We start from the raw sequence: 20,183 nt of genomic DNA on the forward strand, positions 1-20,183 counted from the left end.
CTTCTACTTCCTGTTAAGAAAAGCTCTATAATGTACTGTTTTATACTGTCAAAAGCCTCTTTTCACGTCAATTGAAAATAGTTATTTAAAAAGCTGCAAAAACTGCTCTAGCATGTGCTTTTACAGTTTAATATTTACTCACATTTGATATTAAAATATACATTTTACATTAAAATGTAAGAAACTTGTTCAGAAACTTGTTCAGAAATAAAGATCAGAAGCCAGATTTTTTTTCTAGTTTACCACAGCCACACATGAAAAAAGGAAAGTAACTACGCCGCAGCTCTCCTTGGTAAGATGGAGTACTACCGTAATCACAACAAACTTAACCAGCTGTAATATAATCATTAGTAAGCTCTCGTTTTCAATAGAACCACTTTCTAAGCAAGGAGGTTACTTGCAAAAAATCTACTGAAGAAACTATTATTTTGTTATTGCAAAAAAAAATTATTCTCCTCGTTTATGTTGAGAAAAATCAGACTAAAAGAAGCTCAATAATTCTAAAGTACACAAAAACAAGACTACACTATATTTATTCATACTGAGTTCTGCTTACTCTGGGAATGAACCAAGAGAATTTAATTTTTTCAGGGATAAACTATCAGAATGAACAGCATTGGCAGATCCTCCTTTAACAGCATATTCATTCTCCCAGCTCCAAAGGCAGCTGGAAGGAGAGTCACAAAGTCGTGGTCCCCAGCTCACGACATTGCTGGTGTAGAAGCTCCAACTGCAAGACTTGTGGAATTATGTAAGAAACTTTTTTTTTTTTTTTTTGCAAGATGTTTGGATCCTTCTAACTGCAGAATAAATCTAGAAAGCATCATTCATCATGGCTCAGAATATAGAGGAAATAAACTGAAAACAGTATTTAGCTTAGATTATATTATTTTTAAATCATATAATTTTACGTGCTTAAGATGGACAATACAAGAAATTCATTTCTGTGAAAATGGGAACACATACATTGGGCAGGTTTCCCAGTATATCGCCAGCACATAAAGTGTGGTTACTTACTTAAGAATAGTCCTAAATCTTTAAGATTTAAATAACTTGTCTCAATCTGTCTTCTGTCTTACAGTCAACACGTATTAAAGATATACCTTTTACTTTTCACCACCACACTTCTCCCTGAGTAGTTTCCAAATGTCATCAGATATCCATCCTTGGACATTACATAACTATTTCATAACAGCTTCTGGTTTTCAAGGGGAAAAAAAAACCCACTATGATGACAAAAATGCCTATGCTCATGATAAAACAATAAAGCTGAGGGCCAGGCTGTACAGATTGGACCATGTTCCTCACCACGGTCACTTACAGAGCTGCTGCCACCAGCCCCCTCCAGCAGGCGCACCACAGTTTAAGTTCCCAGAACCTGTACCCAGCGCGGAGAAGCCCTGTGCTTTCAGGCTCTAGATGCACTCTGGCGATGCAATTCTTTCTGCAGCGCCTGTCCAAAAGGCTGGGACCAACTGCCTGAACGCTCACATTTTTATGCCACATTTTGCAAATCTGGCTGAGCACCCTCTAGCTAGCCGGTGACCAGGCTACTTGGTGGGAGCAGGCTAAGGCACCACAGCCTCCCCTGGGTCTCAGCCCGTTGCAGCTCTTTTTCTACCTTCAGCCTCTCTGGCTTTTACTTCCTTTGTCCCAGGATCAATGCTGACTTCCAGGAAACCCCAGCAGGTTCGGTGCTCCTGCTGCCAGAAACATGGAACTAGGGAACGCTCCGGGGATTAGCCTGCCTTATAAGGGGCACAAACAGGCCCTGTGGATATATTATACACCACATATAACCACACACTTTATGCTAGAGTAATGCTGTGCCACTCTATATATAGTAGTATAAAAAAGAGCTAGACAAAAACAGTATGCCTATTTCCCTGCTCATTGCCTCATCCCTCTAAAACGCTCAGGGGCGAGAAGAGCCCCTCTGGATTCTCTGGCCTTGCCCCGCAGCACGTGCAAGTCGCTGAGCATCCAGGGAAGCTTGCCAAGAGACTTCAGCATCTTCTCTGACCTTGGCTGTTGCCCCCAATAAACAAAGCCCCATGCCATGAAGGTATGTTCAACTTTTCTCTCTCCCTTCCCACCACCCTTTCCTTTACAGTTCTGTAGTCTTATTTTTTATTACACTTCAGCTAAACTATTTCACCTCCCTGATCCCAAAGACAGCAACTCACAAAATTCAGTTTATGTAAGTTAAAGTCTATGTGGCCTTTATAGTCAATGGAGAGATCTGGGTATTTTCAGAGAACAACCCTGCTCACCAAAATTAAGAGCTGTGAATGCAATGAAGTGCCTAACCTAGACACCTGGATACTTGAACTAGGTCCCAAAAAACAGGAAGCAGAAATATCGATCCTTGGAGATCCAAGAACTGAACGGGTTTAGGTAAAAACAGGCATCAAAAAAGGAATGTTAGAAGATATCCAAAGAGAGAACCTGGATTTACCTTTAATTGCCAAAATTTTACAAACTACTGCCAGTGAACACTGTCACAGAACAAGGTCTGCTCCACACACGCAAAACACAAAAAGAAAGTATTGGTCACATCCATAGTTTGTTATTCAAATATCGATACACAGACAGTAACACACTTTCCTAGTACACACAAGCAGACCAGCACTGTCCAGGACAACAAAGTACACTACCACACTGATTTTCTGTGAAGTAATCCATCTCCCTCATTCCTCTACTGTTTAAAGGTGGACCCTCCTATTTCCTTTCATCTAATCATTCATCTTACTGACATACTAATCTTACAAATCAGCATAGTATTAATTTATTGGCACCAAGTATTTTCTCTGTTACATATGAGGCACGGACCACACAAGCTCCACATAGGCAGTATGTTACACACACACACACAGAGCTCAGTGACTGACGATGCTCTATCAATGACAAAATTCTGGGGCTCAGCTTGTAAAAGGATTTCCATTTGCCAGCCAGTAATGCTTTTCCCTTAGAACAGTTTGTGAAACTTTAAACACTACTAAATGTTTACATAGACACATGCAAGCAGCCTTAATCTCATCTTACTCATGCTTCATGCGGGAAGAAGAAATGGAGGCAGCTTTGATGGAAAGCTGTGTAGTGTTATCACTATGCTACTGTGGTTAAGGCAGTACGCTCTCCTGAAAGAGCAAAACAGTCGTACTTCATCCAGACCAGAAGTCGTCCATGTCCTACCAACTCAGTGCTACAAAAGCTGGATCAGGTATGGGTCAGCTCAGCTGCACAGATGTGTCCATATCACATCAGGCCTGATTAGGATACATTTACTGTCATAGAACAATTTTTTTCTTTTTTTCCTCTAGCGACAGTCTCTGCCTCTAGGGAACTGTCCCGTCCCTAGGAAACTTTTCACTTTGTCACCAAAAAAAAAAAAAAAAAAAAACACTTTATTTTAGGCCAGCTTTAACAGAAAGATAAAACTCTGTTATACTATTATCTAAAATGGTTTATGCTTGAAGACATTAAAACTAGCCAGCTGCCTCAGACAGTTGCGGTCCAGGTCGGCCCCACTGTTCAGCAGCCAGGCAGTGCTGAGAAGCACCCCTCTGCTCACCCAGCACAGCCCCACGCAGCCCGGGGCACCGGGGAGCTCCTGGGGCCGGCACGCAACGCAGCACCATCGAGCCGCGGTTCAGCATGTCTGCTGCATCCCTCCCAACTGCTCCAATCACAGTCAATCCAAACTAGCTAGGCAGTCAACTTAAGACGTGTTTTACTTGCACTGAAAAAGTTAGTTGTTTCAGTGTTTCTAACCGATTTCTAAAATTTCTGTTCTACAGGCAATAATGAAACTCCAACTTCTCTTTCCACTTAACCCTATCACCTAAGTCCTGGCAATATTTTAAAATATATTAAAAAGCCAGGGAGGTGGGAGAGAGATTAAGCTATGAATACACATTACATGTGTAAGGCTATATTTCAGTGAATAATATTTCAATAAAAATGCATAAGAATCTACAAGAGCGAAACTTAAAGCAACAGAATGATGACAGCCACAGAAAAAGGCGAACACTGGATCCTTTAACCTGAAGGAGATGACAAAACCATTTATACTCTTCTGATTGCTAACCCACAACCTTGTGTGCATTGCCCAGCAGACAATTCCCAGCGCAGCTATCCCGGCTGCAGGTAACAAAACGCTACGCTGTAACCAAGGTAGGGATTTTGCAAATCAGCTTCTTGCTGAGAAAAGGTCAGGCACAACACAGCTACATGGACAATTTCTTTTCAGTTATCTTCACTGTAACACCATTTCCTTTTCTAGGAAGCAATTTCACTGTACCAATCAAGCCATAAAACGAACTTTTAAGAAAGGGAGTACCCTTCTTTCCTCAAATAATATAGATGGTCAGGACAACAAAGCAACACTACTCTAAAGAATTTCTTTAAAATATAGACTCTATGCATATGCACATAACTATGAGTAACAGCAGGATTTATGCATTCCTGCTTTAACTGAATATCGAAGAATGCAAACATTATCATGACTTTCAAATTCAGGGAATTTTTTCTAACTTTAGAGAATCTTAGATCTCATTTTAATGAAGTACAAAAATAGATAAATACTAAATACTACGGTATACCTATATACTCGTGAAGTGTATTTATTTTACGGCTAGGAGCTAATGCCATACTTTGGATTTTCATACACAGAAACAAAACCCTCTTTCGCTCTGTCAGAACTGGAAGCATCTTCCTTTGTGTTAAACAAAGGTTAACCATGAATGTCTTACAATCAAAAATATATAGCCATTTTTAAGACAATGCACTGTATTCCACGGTAGGATCTTGCAAAATGGATCTGTGCTGTAAAATAAGTTCCAGATCACCTATAGCTCACAAATATTTAGGTTTTACTTCTAATCTTGAAACTTAATGTTCTCCTGCATACCTACAAAGCTGAATCTTAGCCTGCTTGTTTAAGCATATTCTGCTTCTTTTTAAGGGCTAAATAAAAATTCTCTGCCTTTCACAGCTTAAGAAAAAAAAAAAATCATTCCCTTTTTCAGCACTGGCCTGTGGCCAAAAGTAAGAGAGACAAACCACAATATTTTCTGCATGTTTATTTTGTTCATAATCTATGGAAAAATAATTTAAAGAAACCTTATAAAGGGATACTAACAGAAGTCTCTTTTAGAATTCAAAGGAGAAATCTTTTTTATTTGCTTAAAAATATATGGCGTGATAAAGCACATCCTTCCCTTTATGCTTCAGTTATTTCAACAACGAAAGCCCAACTTTATTATTTATTAAAACAGGAGTGAGGAATCACTTGATACAAGATAACATGTTAGTGAGGGTTCCTCCATTTTTAAAGCCTTGTGCATCTTACTGAATTTAGCAGGTCTCCCACTGACCAGTAAAATATTTATAAGTTGAAAGATGCTTTCAACCTGTTTCAGAGAATTATATGACAAAGATATGACAAGATATGTTCAAAGATGAAGAAAAATAATTTCGTTGTCTAATATTTCTAATTAGAAAATACCACAATTTATAAGCATTTTATAGTTCTTAGTTTTACAACTTGTTAAAGAATTTACACTGAAGAACCTAGTGTCTGTGCTATAAACATAAGAAAATATATACGATCTTTTTACAATTGTGATAGAAAGTTGAAAGAAAAAGACAAAGTATATAGATATGCATTTAATAACTAAAAACTATTTTAATAGAAATTATGCAAATAAACACAATTCATACTATGTTTTGCCAGACATACATATTTCAGAAGGAATTATGGGTACAAATAAGGCAGAAAAAGGCTTCTTGAGAAAACAAATGTATTTTTGATTTTTTTTTTTTTTAAATAGCCTTTACACACAGCACTGGGTCACTAGTTTGCATTTCTTTCTTAAACACACACACACAATGAAGAGGAGCATTTGTTAATATCTTACAGATTTAATGGCTTTCCTGAAATTCTAAAACAAAGATTTTTCATAATGTATACAAGCAAAATAAACACAACAAATAATTTCACTGTTTAATAAAACACAAGAGTAAAACGATAGAGTTTTACTGTACTTTTGCATGTACATTTTTTCTAAAAAGGATAACCCTTATTAGTGAGTGCCTCCGAGAGCAGTACTAAAGCTGGGACTGCAGTACTTCTATAAATAGTACTGCCAAGAGGAAGTTGTTGCTATGGAAATGCTGGCCATATTTCTATTTTGATTTGGTAGACCTCTACTGGCATCTACTGTACACATGCTTAACTGCAGCAGACATCTGAACACCTTCACCTCTCCTCAGGAGGCATAAACACACACTTGCATGGTCCAACAGCGTTATTTATTCTTCTCCCATGCTGACACAAAAGGAACATACAGAAAAAAAAAAATAGAGTATAGAGAAACAAGAACAAGAAATGCCAAACCTTCCCTGCATTCAGCATCCCATTGTTAACACGCAAGCTAAAAACGTTATTTTCCATTTACGTGTACCATGGCAGCAACTAAGTTTTCTCATTTCTATCAACATGTTTCTGTACTGTTTTGAGATCAAACAGTTTATAGTTGTAATCTCAGATCTAGTCCTGAGAAGTAAGAGGACAGAGATCCTTCTCATTTCAAGTCAAGTCTTCCACCAAACTAACCAACCGGCTTGTTAGAAGATGGCCCTTCGCACCCAAAGAACAAATATTCTTCTCCTTTCTTACAGGGCTCCTTCCCACTCACTTTTCTTACTTATAGCTTCCTTCAGAATGGTGCTTACAATCCGTCCTTGACACTGTTCTTAAGCACTTGAGTGATCTACCTCAATAGGACAAGAGAGAAGGAAATAAGTCACCACCAAAGCACATCTGGAAGACGGCTTGTTCAAATTAAAGTCACTTATGACTTTCTCTCCTGTAGCCCTGGATCCTCAAACAATTCCTCAACCACAAGCATCAGAAGTTTCTCACTTCTGGACTAATAGGGGCCACACTGCAAGGCAGAGGTTTCCAGAATGTGAATAAAGATTACACAATAGCTGTAGAATAGAACAAGAGTTTAGCAAAGATACATCTTTGAAATAGCTGCTTTGCACATAAGCAAGCACAAGAAATCTTTGGAAAAAACTTGAAAAAATCTGTTTAGTTCATGTTCTTTGAGATCAAAAGCTAACTCTACACAGCTATTTTATAGCAAAGTTTGACACAGTTTGACATGAAATCAGAAGTTATTTTGTATGAACCCTCTTACTTCTCAGTAGAGGAAAAGCAGTCTAAGAACTGTGTAAGTGTGTTTTGCTATTCATGTATAAAATTATTGTCCTACAAGGCTAACTAAAATGCTCTTGCTTTTGGACAAATGAGGTCTGGAAAAAAACAGATAGGTATATGGATCCATTTAAATTAAAATCCAAGATTAAGTTTTGGAGAAACTTAGGATATGACCTCAGTAACTCTGAAAACCTGTAACAGTGCAAAGGCTTTAGTTCACTTAATTTGTACAATAAAATAACTTTGATCTATAATGAGCATTAATGGGTTATCCATCAAAACAAATAAGTACTATGAAGTTCCTGAAGTGGAAGAAACACTGAAAAAAGGACATCAGTGGAAAAAAAAAAGAGAGGGAAAAAAAAAAAAGTATGTGCTTGAGTAAGTAGATGTACAAAACAATTGTTAAATAGACACACAATCAATTTGCAGTTTGTCCACATGTTTTAAGATCTTAAAAATACAGGAGATCATTCTCTCTATTTATCAGCTGGGCTGAGGAAACATTTCCATTTAGCAGCATGTATACAAATAGTGGATTATTTTCTTTCTGAAGTGAAGATTTTCACATTTATGGAAGACTTCTTCCTCCAGACCTATTAACTAGGATGTTTAGTACTGCCTGGGCCCATACCAAACTACAAGAACCACCAGATGGGTATCTTGCCTGATCTTCCTTAGCCATATGTAGAATCAGTAACTGGACAGTAAATACAAGTCTCATCATCAGTCCCTGGAACTAATAAAGCACTACCTGACAATGAGGGATTTCGCTTAACCAAAGCTATTCCGCTCAGTTGTACATATTTTTCTTACATGAATAGATACCACAATTCAAAGGGCTTCCCTAATTCTTTTGAAGGTCTAGCAAATGTACCATAGACATTGTTGTAAGGTATTAAGTACATCTGCTCCAACGGATAATTGCTTCCCTGCACAACGACATCCCCACACACACTTGTGACAGTACAATATTAAAATACTGAATAGCTTGATCGTCGGTATACGCTACCAGAAAGTTCTCACAAGTGGCCTTTTAATACTGAAACGTCAGTTACTACTGCCTTTGTAGGAAATTCCTTTCTCCTGAACACTCATCTGTCAAAAACCCTTTTGCTCATTCAAGAAATGAAAGTCTATCAAGAACCTGTATCCTTATTGTAACTTCAGCCACCTACACAAGAAATACAGAAGCAATACGGCAAAAACAAAAGCAAGCAACAGACCAGGGCAAGCTCCTAATGTGCCCTTAGGATTTGCTCTACTATCTGCAGAGTTTTCTGAAGTGACTCAAATATCGGCGTATTGTTGACTGTGGCTACAGTAGACCTGAAATGGAAGTCTCTTCACGGCTTCTCTGAGGGGAAATGGAGAAATTTGTTAAGTATCTCAACAGGTTGAAGGAAAAACAATTTGCTTAATTTTAGAGCATTTCACATTAGAACAATGATGCTAAAAATTTGTCTCTCAAAGAAACAGCGAGGGCACCAACAGCTAAGCAGTTGCTGCAGAGGTAGCCTTAGCTAGAGCCAAGCTTAGCTTAACTAGAGCCTAGCATTAGCTGGCATAGCTAAGCCCTGCCTTTCTAGGAGCTGCAGGCTTAGGCTGTCCTTCCTGGCTTTAGCCACTTAGCATTTTAAGTAAATGCCTCACAACAAACGCATTTAAATTTAAGAAACCCTACTCAAAGCAAATTAAACACTACAAGCCTGAGCTGAGAGTGCCTCACATGACAAGCAGCCACTAAGCCTGAGAGATCCAAGATCAAGTACAGAGCAAATTCCTGATATAGGATAACGGGAGGCAGGGAAAGAAGGGACAATAGTAAAACACTCACCAGAACTGAAGTCTGCAAGAGAGAAATTCCTAACTATAACGCTAGCTACACTTGACTATCATATCCTGTATTACACAGTAAGAGAGGGGGGGGAAAAGGGAAGATAAATACTATTCCAGTCTAACTAGAATTACTCTAACATCTCTTTCAGGAACTTTGTCAGCATTTTAAATCACCGGCTCACTCTCTGGAGGAAAAAAAGAAGAGCCATCTGCTTCACACTTTGAATAAAATATTTTAAATTAATACTTTTGTCCTCCCCGAAACGGGAGCATTCCATGATTACATGATATTTAGGTTCAACCCTGGAATATATCCAAATGAGAAAAAAGGCACAAAGTTGGAAGGGACAATACTTTTTCATGAAGGATAAAATGAAAGAAGACAGAGTACAAATTAGAATAGAGCAGTAGCTTTCATAAAGTATGCCCTAAAGTACAAAACATTTAGTCACGCAACGCAGAGAAACAAGCTCCTTTGCTTGCGCATTGCAAGCCGGACAGGCATTTCTCTCCTCTAATGCTCAGCTACAGGCTACCAGCCGTTCTCACCTCTCCACTCCCAGCAACCGCTCCTCTTTAGATGGTCTAAAGAGCAGGGAAAAAATATTGAATCAGTATTGATCTAGCACTGTTCTCCAGCTAGAATGGAAAACTGGTACTAAATTCCCTAAAGGTAGAGGGGATTCCATAGGCCCCAAGATAAGAGGCTGCAAAAAGTACAAGATATTTCAAAGTTTGTTACATGTTCCAAATAAATCATTGTACTAAGTAAGCAGTGCCCCAAATACAGAAAAATATATTAACATACAGGCATCACAAACACAGCATAGACAGCAGGATTTCCGTATATACTGATATTACAAATATTGGATGTACAAAATTTATGTTAGTCTGCACTTAAATAGAATGTCAAATCCCTTCTGCTGGTTTAAGATCAAATAAAGTGTAAGCTTCTAAAACCATGATACAGCACTGCAAATTTTAAAAGCACTCAAAATCTTTCATCTCCAGCGTGTTGTATAAACACAGCTAAGTATCTCAGATTTTCCAGAGGGCAAATAAGCCACACCGCATAAGCCTTCTAACTAAAGCCTAAATGATACGTTTGATAATTTTCTTAGTGAACTGGCAGCAAAGGGCTCAGTTCTTTTATTTGCCTTTGTTTTCATTTATAAATGACAATTTATATCCAGTTTGTTTCACGTAAGGTGAATTTATTTATTAGCAGTTTGGATATATTCACACTTAAAAGGCATTGGTATGTGGCCATAACAGAAATTATTCACCAGGTTTAAGAAAAAAATTAAATCAATTAAAATGAAACATTTCCCTTCTGCTATTTATGAAGTATGTCCTCCAGTTACAGGTAAGGTAATAGGCATTTCAGTTCTCGGGAAACAATGTCCTCCAGAATTCCTGAGTGTTACTTTACAAGCTGCAGTAAAATCCAAAAGAACTGAAACTCAGACAGGTTATCTTGAAACTGAGAAAACTTTTTATTGTGAAATGCAACTGCCAGTCGGAAGAACGGTCCTGCTAGGAACCTTTGGTCCTACTAGAAACTAGGAGGAATGGTATACGCATCTTCCACTCTTACTAAGAAAGAGAAAAATGTATCACTCCAAATATATATAATTTATTCAAATATTAATTTAAAGATGAAAGCAGAAAGCATTTTCTGAAAATGAAAAATGATAAAGATCCAATTCATAGTTGGGTTGTTTGGGGTATTTTTTTGTTTTTGTTTTTCTTAATGTAAACTTCCCAGGATGTCGTTCCACTTGCCATTTACCCATATAAGTGCAGAAGCAAAAGATCATTCTAAGAAGAGTAATTAAGAATTTATCATGTAAGAATCTGAATGTTTCTATACAAATCTCCTGATGCTTTATATAAAACAACACAGAACTTAAGTAAAGCCTTAGAAATGAGCATGAATTAAATACACCATTGCTTGTAAGCCCATGAACAAAATCATGAAACTCGTACACACAGTAAGCATACAGTAGTGAAGGGACAGCAGAGAAGAAATACAAAATTCCTTAATATTGTATCCTCAGGAAGCCACCACCTTACAATTGTATTTTTACTTTCAAAGCAAAATGATTAAATATTTTTCAGAAGATCAAAAGTAAATAGTGATGTCCTTTATCAGAGCACAGAAAATAAAAGTTACAAACAGGGCTGAAGATACAATTTTTTTTTTTGCATGAAATCAGTGCTTGAAAATACAAAACATCTTTATTCCAAGCGGTTTGACAATTCTGCATTTTATTTAAAATTCAAATATTTCCTTTCTAATAAGGAGGTTCTTAGGATGCTAGCTCTACTGTACTGCACAAAGGAGCAACTTTTCCACAGTTTAATAATATTTAAAAAATATTTCATTTCTGAAGCCTAATAAACACTTTCACTTTCAACTGACAGACAAACCATAGCAAGCATCCTTGACTCAACTAAAAGTTGCTTTCTTTTATTAGAGACAGGAATATCCAGAAATTGTAATCATATTTCTCTCTCATTTGCTTGTAAAGAGTAGCAAACAACAATTAAAAATTAATACTTCAAATTACTGTATTTCATGCTGTGAAATGCCACTAAAAGCAGCTTCTCACAATAGGTCACCTCAGAGCACTGACATTTAACCCCATGTTTTCCTAAATAAAGATACAGTCTAGACTTCTCTATACCACTGTTACCCAGAGAATTCCCCAAAGCTGTATTCAAGCAGGATTTGACCCTGCAGTTTTCTTCCCCTTTGCCTACTGAACTAAAACATTCTCAGAAATACAAAAATGCTCGTGACAAAGTGAGCAACATTGTCATCAAAACTGAGTCTTCAATATAAATTTTCTCCCCACTGACCTTTAGTTCTGATATTTGTAGAAATGAAAGGTTCACAACAATGGAAGTCTTCTCAACACTTACACATCTTTTAACTCCAATCTCTCTTTAGTCTCAAAAGCCAGAAGACCTGTCAAGAAATCGCTCTGTCAGATCCCAAACCTAACAGTTCCAAGCCTGAGAGCTTTGAGAGTCTTGGTCTGACCTTCTGCAAATTAATTAAAGTTTTTTTACCCTGCTTAGACTTATTAAGTGATGACTGATGAGAACTCATATGATCTAGCAGTAGGCTTCTATGTACGAAGGCACACCAAGAAAAACAAGTAACTAGTGAAAGAAAGATTTTTCTGAGATGCTACTACTATTTCTTTTGATCAGAACCTGATCAAGTTCCTTTTGCTGGGAGGTGGACGATGACAAACAAACAAAAAACCACAGGAAACCTATACAAGCCAGAACCTGGTAACTGTGCAAAAGGGAGAAACGTCCAGATATTTTCATCCTTAACTGAGATCTCTGCCAAAAAGTATGGAATCATAGAAATGCAAATGCCTGTGAAGTAACCAACAACTTCACTGCACACCTTCTCCTCAGACTGCATACTAAGACAGACAACCTGATTAAGCAGGCCTTTTCCATTTGGAGGGAATTCCCCCTAATAACTGGTCATCCTATCAAAGATTAGTACCAATAAATAAATAAAATTGTAAAATAATATTTTGGATGTTTCTATTTTCAGCAGTTAAAAGCCTTATGATAACATCCTGTGGGTTCTTCTAATTTCTGGGAAGCAAAAGTCCCTCTAATTTAGCAGAGTTGGAAGACATGCTATCTTTATTTATTATCTTAATTTACTGAAAGCATTTTGAGAAAAACAGGTAAAATTGTGTAACTAGTCAGAGGCTTCTTTTCTTCCTCCTGCAGAAATGGTTCACTCTGATCTGGTCTCAGATGCTCATAACTTTTCCTAACAACCTCAATACAGAGTTGTTATTTTTGTGAGTCACATGGAGTGTGGGAAGATTCTGGTTTTCTTCCAATTCCACTCAAGTTAAACTCTACCTAAGAAAACTGCCAAAATGAGGTACCACTTGCAATTCATTGTGTAAATTTTGAAACTTACTTCCACTATGAGAGCTACTTTCCTGCCTTTTTGGCACCCCTTGTAAGTAAAACATCAAATATGAGGTTACTTACAGTAAGTGCAGTGAATATTATCTATAAGCCCTCTCTTCACCTTATTTATATGATTAAAAAAAAGTACCGACACTTAAACTGAGCATAAATGAAAACCTTCTGTCAAGTGAAAATAGCTGCTTATTAATGCATAACCTACTTTCACATTTCCATTCTTTTGCTTCTTTGGCTGATTTATCAGCCAAATAAGGCAAACTATGTGTTAATGCAACTTCTGAAACTACCGCTGCTACCTAATTTTTCTGAAAAAGTTGTAGAAGGTATTAATAACGCTACTATGCTGTCTAATGGAGCTGTGGATAGTTCCTGGCAGGTTTGTTGAGCATTAAGGATGTCAACCATGACAAGCTCTTAAGATGGAATGGCTTTTGGGACCCCAAACTGAATGAGCTTATAAGATCTACTCAGTTTGAAATCTAGATTTGGGCAAGTCTTAGACATATGCATCCCCTACTATATCCAAAGTAAAACAGGACTTCAGCTTACTGAATAAAGTTTCAGATAGACCTTTTCAGAGGGCAATGGATAGGTCCCAGCAAAAACAACATCAAAATTGGAACATATTACATCAGTCCTTAATGATCTAATTCTGAACCTACTGAGGTACTGAGGATGTTGGAGGGTAAAATGCAGGGATAGAAAGATGGCTAGAAAGAAAAGGATGAACTGGGATAGGAGGCAGTCAGGGAAGAAGTGATTTGCAGTAACTCAAGTTATGTTGCTCTTTCCTTAGTTAAAAGCAAAGGAAAAAAAACAAACCATAGCATTCATTGCTCATCTGGATTCTGCAAACAGTTTATAAACTGGTCACTTTTGGGGGGGTGGGGGGAGGGAGGGAGATTCACTTGTCACAGTTACTGTATTAACTACACCTTGGCACCCTCATTATCTTCAGGTACATGTTCATTAAGGCCGTTATCTGTGGGCTGATTAAAAGCAGATTAAATACAAATGCAGTCTGTATTATATTAACCATGGCAGCTTTAGTAACTCTGAATTATGTCCAGCACCAGCAATTTGACTAGTTTATGTGCAGTACCAGCCCCTTTAGATTACAGTACTCAGCAAAAACATACCATATAGATGCCATGCTCCAAAGTCTTATCTACTACATTTTGTGTAGGATAACCCACCTTATAAACTTTGGGAACTGAGCAGCATACTTAAAGCTTGCCAGTTACGTGAATAATCAGTAGCTTCAGTTTCAAGAGTAGTCTTCATTAAAAGCACATCGATACTTTCCATTATCTTCCCCTTTAGCTTTTAAAACTGTATATAGTTCACTGATCTGCTATTTCCCAGAACTAACAAAGACTTGGCAAATTGTTCAAGTCAGAACATAGGACCCCATAATCGATTTCCATCTCCTCTTACACTTGCTCCACTAGCACCTATCTGGATGTAGCTAACTAAGCTCCTTCATAATACTCTACCCAGCCTACAAAGAAAAGGCTTATAAATTTAACCTAAAATAACTTAATCTTACTTTCTGATTACAACTTAGGCAGAAGTTTACAACTTTATACTTTGGTGGAAAACTTGGAGCTTCATGGCTATTCATGTTGAAACACAAACCTGCTCTTTTTGCTTCCTCCATGGAAAAATGGATAGGTAGCGTGCACACTCTTAACAAAATGAAAAGCAAAACTGATATCCTAGGTACAAGTTTTCTTGTAATTAAGGCAACTAATTCAGCTAATGTAAGCAAGGAAAGTATACTTTCAATAGGATCTGAAAGAGAACTATTGCAAAACCATAACTAACAGCACTGGTAGCAGAACGCTGGTAGTCACCTAAACAACTTATGAAAATATCAAGGCAACGAATTCAGAACGAACCACTAAATCTTTACTAAATCTTAAATTGTTTAAAAGATGAACTCCGCTCAATGCTATCAGACAACACAACTCATGTTTCTTGGCAAATATTTTAAGTACAAGAGCCTGAACATGAAATTGTGAACATCGTTATATGAATATGCATGTTATGCAATGTTTTTGAAAATTGGAATATAGATAATATATCATTTGGACGGCTTTATTAAAATTACTTAAGTTTCACTCTATTAAAGGAGTGAATTCACATCCAGAGATACAAGTATACAAACACACAACTGCAAAACAGCGATGTGGGAAAACAAGAGGTCATATAAATAAAGATCGTATCCTATACCACATGCAATGGGGCCAAGCTCACATGTTCTCTCTGCCTTTCTTTAAAGCATCGTTTTGCACACTTGACTTGGGCAACCAAATAGCTCTTTGATTTAATTTTGTCCAACATACTACACATTTAAATATTTTTCATTTCAGCCCGAGTGCTCAGCATGCCAAAATTTAAGCCATATAAACTTCAAGGGCAACACTGCATATCTACATACAATTCCACTCTTAATTCTGTTGTATTCATTTGAAGGGTTATAGCCCCAAATTGATTCAATGTAATCTCATCTCATTACCTCAACTCTTCTCATTTCAGTTTGAGAACTGAAATGACTTTAGTTATTGACTGCTGATTGTGCATAAATGGAAAATGAAACCTTCTTTAAGATTCTTCAATATTTTAGCAACTTCTGATATAGCTGACGCAGCACATGGATACCAAACTACAGACTTTGGGCATGCTGAAAAAAAGAAGAGGTCAAACACTACCCTTTCTTAAATCTGTTTTGCTACCCTTCTTCTCAATTTTTATCTGATGTTGCTAAGAATACTGGTTAAGATATTTTAAGTTATAAAACTCTGTGGTTGCAGCATCACTAACAAATGTTGATCTCTGTGTATGAAACCACAGAATTTCTTCTGACCTTGGGAGTATCTCATTAGTTATTTCCAAGACTGTAGCATGAAGAAGAGTGACTTCTGTCAAAAAAAAAAATCCAGATAATACTAATGCTATTGGTGCACAGGCTAAGCGATGAAAATATCCGCATTCTATTTTGGTTTGTGTTCATCAACGTTTGTCACCTAAGGGTACTGTCTTGGATCCCAAATTATGATGCAGTTCAGACTGCTAAGGTAATTAATGCTCCTTTTATTAGGTTTTGTTAAGATGCTGATATCATCTCTGTGGTAGTGCTTGTCATGGGTATTTTTGCCTTTGCAACTCTCAGACTGAACTACTACAAATAGCAATTACACAGATTTACCCTGGAAAGCCACTCAAACTACAATTAGCGTACAACACAACTGCATTCTTAGATGCAACCATGGCACCAGCCATTCTGGTAACATTTAATCTGTTCTCCTTAGATTCATCTGTCGTCTTGTTTTAGAGCTGCCTTTAACCTATTGAGTACTACACATTCTCGACTGCCTTGTTGAGTCCCTCTTACTTTATTCACTTGCACGACTATGAAACTATAATTTGGTGAGATAAGATTCTGCTACAAAATATTAACATTTAACTTGGACCACGGGGTACAGAAATAAAAAGATCCAAATTGACCATCACAAAACAAAATAAATACTGACTTTCATATAACTTTTGTTTTTAACAAGACTCCATGATTACAGAACAGGAAGGCTGGATACTGTTTGCTGTCCATCAGTCAATTTATATTTTTAAATGAGAGTCACTTGAAACATTCAACAGATTTGGAAAAACTTGTAACAGACACAAAGGCAAATAATTATTTCTTCAGTGTTGAGTAAGTTCACAGAGAAAATGCTTACAAAACAGACACCGTAACATAATTCGGAGCTCACGACTTACAGCAGACACCTCATTTTCCTTTGCAATATCGAAACATTCTCAGAATTGAATGAAGAAAAGGCAGTCTCCCCAATTTGCTTGTTTTGAAGAAGGATTTACATTATTCATTTCAGTTTTATTTCAGCTTTTTCTGATTAATAACATAAAACCTTGAAATGTGGCCAGAAAGACCAATGGATAACACGTGACCCCATTAGGAGGCACTTTACCCAGAAAAACACAGGAAACCTGTTCTGTGAAGCCAAAAGTTTGCAAAGTACTTTCCCAGAGTCCACTTAGATTTAAAAATAGACATGTAGTATTATGATACAGCAGTCACATGTGGTACATCTGATCTATTTTGAGCTAAAATTAATAAGCACTTTGAGAACGTGAAGTAAATTGATATGCTAATTGCCGTAAAATAAGTTATAGTTTTCTGTCTGTAACAGACTTGCCAATTTAAATGCATGACTAGCCAAAAAAAAAAAAAAGAACAACAAGATAAACATTTTAAAGTTACCAGAAGTGTTACTATAAACCTCTGGCGACTATCAGTCACTTCACTGTATTTCTGTATGCATAAGTCTCCTAATACATTAATTGTTTGCTAAATATTTGCAGTTAGTTGACAGTTTTCAGACGAAAGGTGCTTGATACTGCCCACTAATTTTAAAAAGCTAAGAAACTTCTAAAAAGATATACTTGCCCTAACAGAAGTTCAGAAACAGTTAAAAGCACTAGGACTGCCAAGCCCGACTGCATGGCCTCCGTCTCGTTTTCCCTGGAAGATCGCGACTGAGAAGGATTCAGACAATCGCACGCCTCCCAAGTTTAACAGCCTCAGCTTTCAGTGCCTCAGGCCCAGGTCGGAAGGTGAGCAAATACTGCAGCTTGACTTCAGGTAAGAGCCAAATCATATCTACAAACAGTCTTGACACTGACACCGTAGCCCGACACTTTTCTGCTATTCTTACAGAACATAGAAAAGGATTTTTTTTTTTTTTTCTTTCTTAAACAAGTACTTCCGAGCTTAACAAAAGAGCACTGTAACCGTGCTGGCGTGCACTGCTTATCACCGGTGTCTGTGCCCTTCTAATTATCTAAACTTTCTTTTTTTAACTTGCGGTAGTAGCTATACAAATTGATGTCAGCTTCGCAACATTTCTAATAAATTTCTTCCACTTTAGCATAAAAGCACAAGCCACAAACTTTGTCACCAAGAAAGATACCTTCCTACCCCTTAATTTCACAGTACATTTCATAAACAATAAGAAGAAATTCAGCTGACTTTATCCAAAGTGAATCAATCCACTACCAAGTTAGTTGTTGAATTTATCTACTCAATATTTATGAATACAGATAGTAACTGCCAAGTAAAAAAAAGTTACAGCAATTTTCACACGAATACATATACAAACCAAATTTTGTCTCAATTATTTCTTGTCTATATATTTCAAACAGAAAGCTACACTTAAATAGCACTATTCAAATTGCAAATTTTAATGTCCAAAAGTTTAAAAAAAAGAAGAATTAAGATTGTTTTAGTAATCTCAACGTGGTCCTCTTTTACACATGCATCACAACAATTCATGCGTTCACGTATGCCTTTCTGCACTGAGTCACAGCTCGCGCAGTATTTTGTGCTGAACTGTGCTGGCAATCATCCAGGATCATGCAGCGAAGGAAAATTATCTGTAGGACTCCTCTGCGCAAAGCGGAAAGGGGTCAGAAGTCTAGGAAGCAGGAGGACAGTCTAACGCTTCAGGCAAGCGAATGCCATCCCCGAGAAGCAGGCACTACCCCTGCTCTGTGAGCAGCTCCTTCGAGCAGATTTTTTTCAGCTGCACTTTCTACTACTTTTCTTCCTTTGCCCCCACACGGTGACCAAGGGGTAACTAGGTATTTATTTCACAAGGAACAACAAACATGCATAACTGCCACAGAAATCAATACAAAAAGCACTCTAAATAATCTGGAGGATTTCATATACATTTCATAACATTTCCAATGTCCATATTTTTTCTCTCTCTTTTTGATCATAGAAACTTAACAGCTTTTAAGGAAAAAAATCTGAAAAACAAGTCTCACCTTGTGGCACCATACAGATTTAGGGGTGTTTCATCAGCAGATTCATGCCATAAACCTTTGTCACATCAGCTACGAAACAAACTCTCTGTGCACCAGCACTAGAAGGAAGTGACATACACTTTTTCATAAAAAGCTTTTTAAACAGAGAAGAACAGCAAGTTTTGAAAATAATGGATTCCTTTCATTTTTTTTTGATCGCAAACAACTCTCTCTCTCTACCTACTTTTCAGGTTTCTTTCTAACCTGTACTTTTCTTTTACTTGCCCTATGAGTCTGAATGCCACCTTATATACCTACAGCCACAGACACAGTACTTACGATTTCTTAAATCAAAACAGCTGTGGGAATAAAATGAAGCTGTAGTAAACCACCTTGAGAACTTTTTAATATCAGAACAACTAAGATTTCAAAGCTACTTGAACATTTCACTTTATAATACAATGGAGAAAGTTGGTGCAATAGTGCATTAAGGAGTTATTTTTTGTTTCACTACATGACCAGAACCGTAAGAACCGTAAGAATACAAACTGGGAGGACATTAGTTTTTTAAATTCTCTATCTATTCTATTACTAAACTCTTGATAGCATGTAAAATCAAATAACTTTCACATAGAACTTAAAAAGAAAATTGTTTGAGTTTCTTTTTTCTTTTTTTTTTTAAATAGTATAGCAAACTGGTCATGGATACATAAAACTTCATCTGATCCAAACAATCAGACTGAAAGGCAGCTTTAAGAAAAAGGCATAGGCAAAAACAAAGACAAAACAAAAAAGTGTATGCCAATCACAGCCAAAAGAAGTCCAAGAATATTAAGAAGAATACAAAGGACCAAGACAAACAAGTTCAATTCCTTAATAAAATCCTTCTTTTTTCAAGATACTGATTAATTTAAATTTCCCCAGCAAAGATTCCATTAGTAAAATCAGAACTCTAAGGGCCTTGTTAAAGCTCACTGTTAAGCTGACTCTTTACTTGCGGACAATAAAAGTCCAAGAGAAGTAAGAGTTACACCAGAACTTTTTGAAAAGCCTTTTGAAAGTTTTTTTTTTTTTTTTAAAGCTTATCAATTTATGAAAGAACTGCAAACTATAGTTGCAGTAAGAAAGTACCAATTCTGGAAAAAAAAAACTGACACACTGTATATCTGATGACACAACAAACTCAAAAGCAATTTCTAGAGAGAAAGCATATATTGGTATTGAACCACCCATGCAAAAGGAACTGATGCAATCAATCAAAAATGCATGTTTTAGCTTGCTGGTATAAATAACAAACCACTTTGGAGGCCTG

At 37.0% G+C, this 20,183-nt stretch overlaps 1 protein-coding gene across 1 annotated transcript in view; it reads right to left on the minus strand.

The window, feature by feature from the left end:
- PRKACB (protein kinase cAMP-activated catalytic subunit beta) overlaps positions 1 to 20,183 on the minus strand; it is an 83,269-nt gene that overhangs the window by 44,413 nt on the left and 18,673 nt on the right. The window lies entirely within an intron of this gene.

This window comes from Struthio camelus, chromosome 8 (genome assembly GCF_040807025.1).
Source record: "Struthio camelus isolate bStrCam1 chromosome 8, bStrCam1.hap1, whole genome shotgun sequence".
In the NCBI taxonomy this organism is placed as follows: Eukaryota; Metazoa; Chordata; class Aves; order Struthioniformes; family Struthionidae; genus Struthio; species Struthio camelus.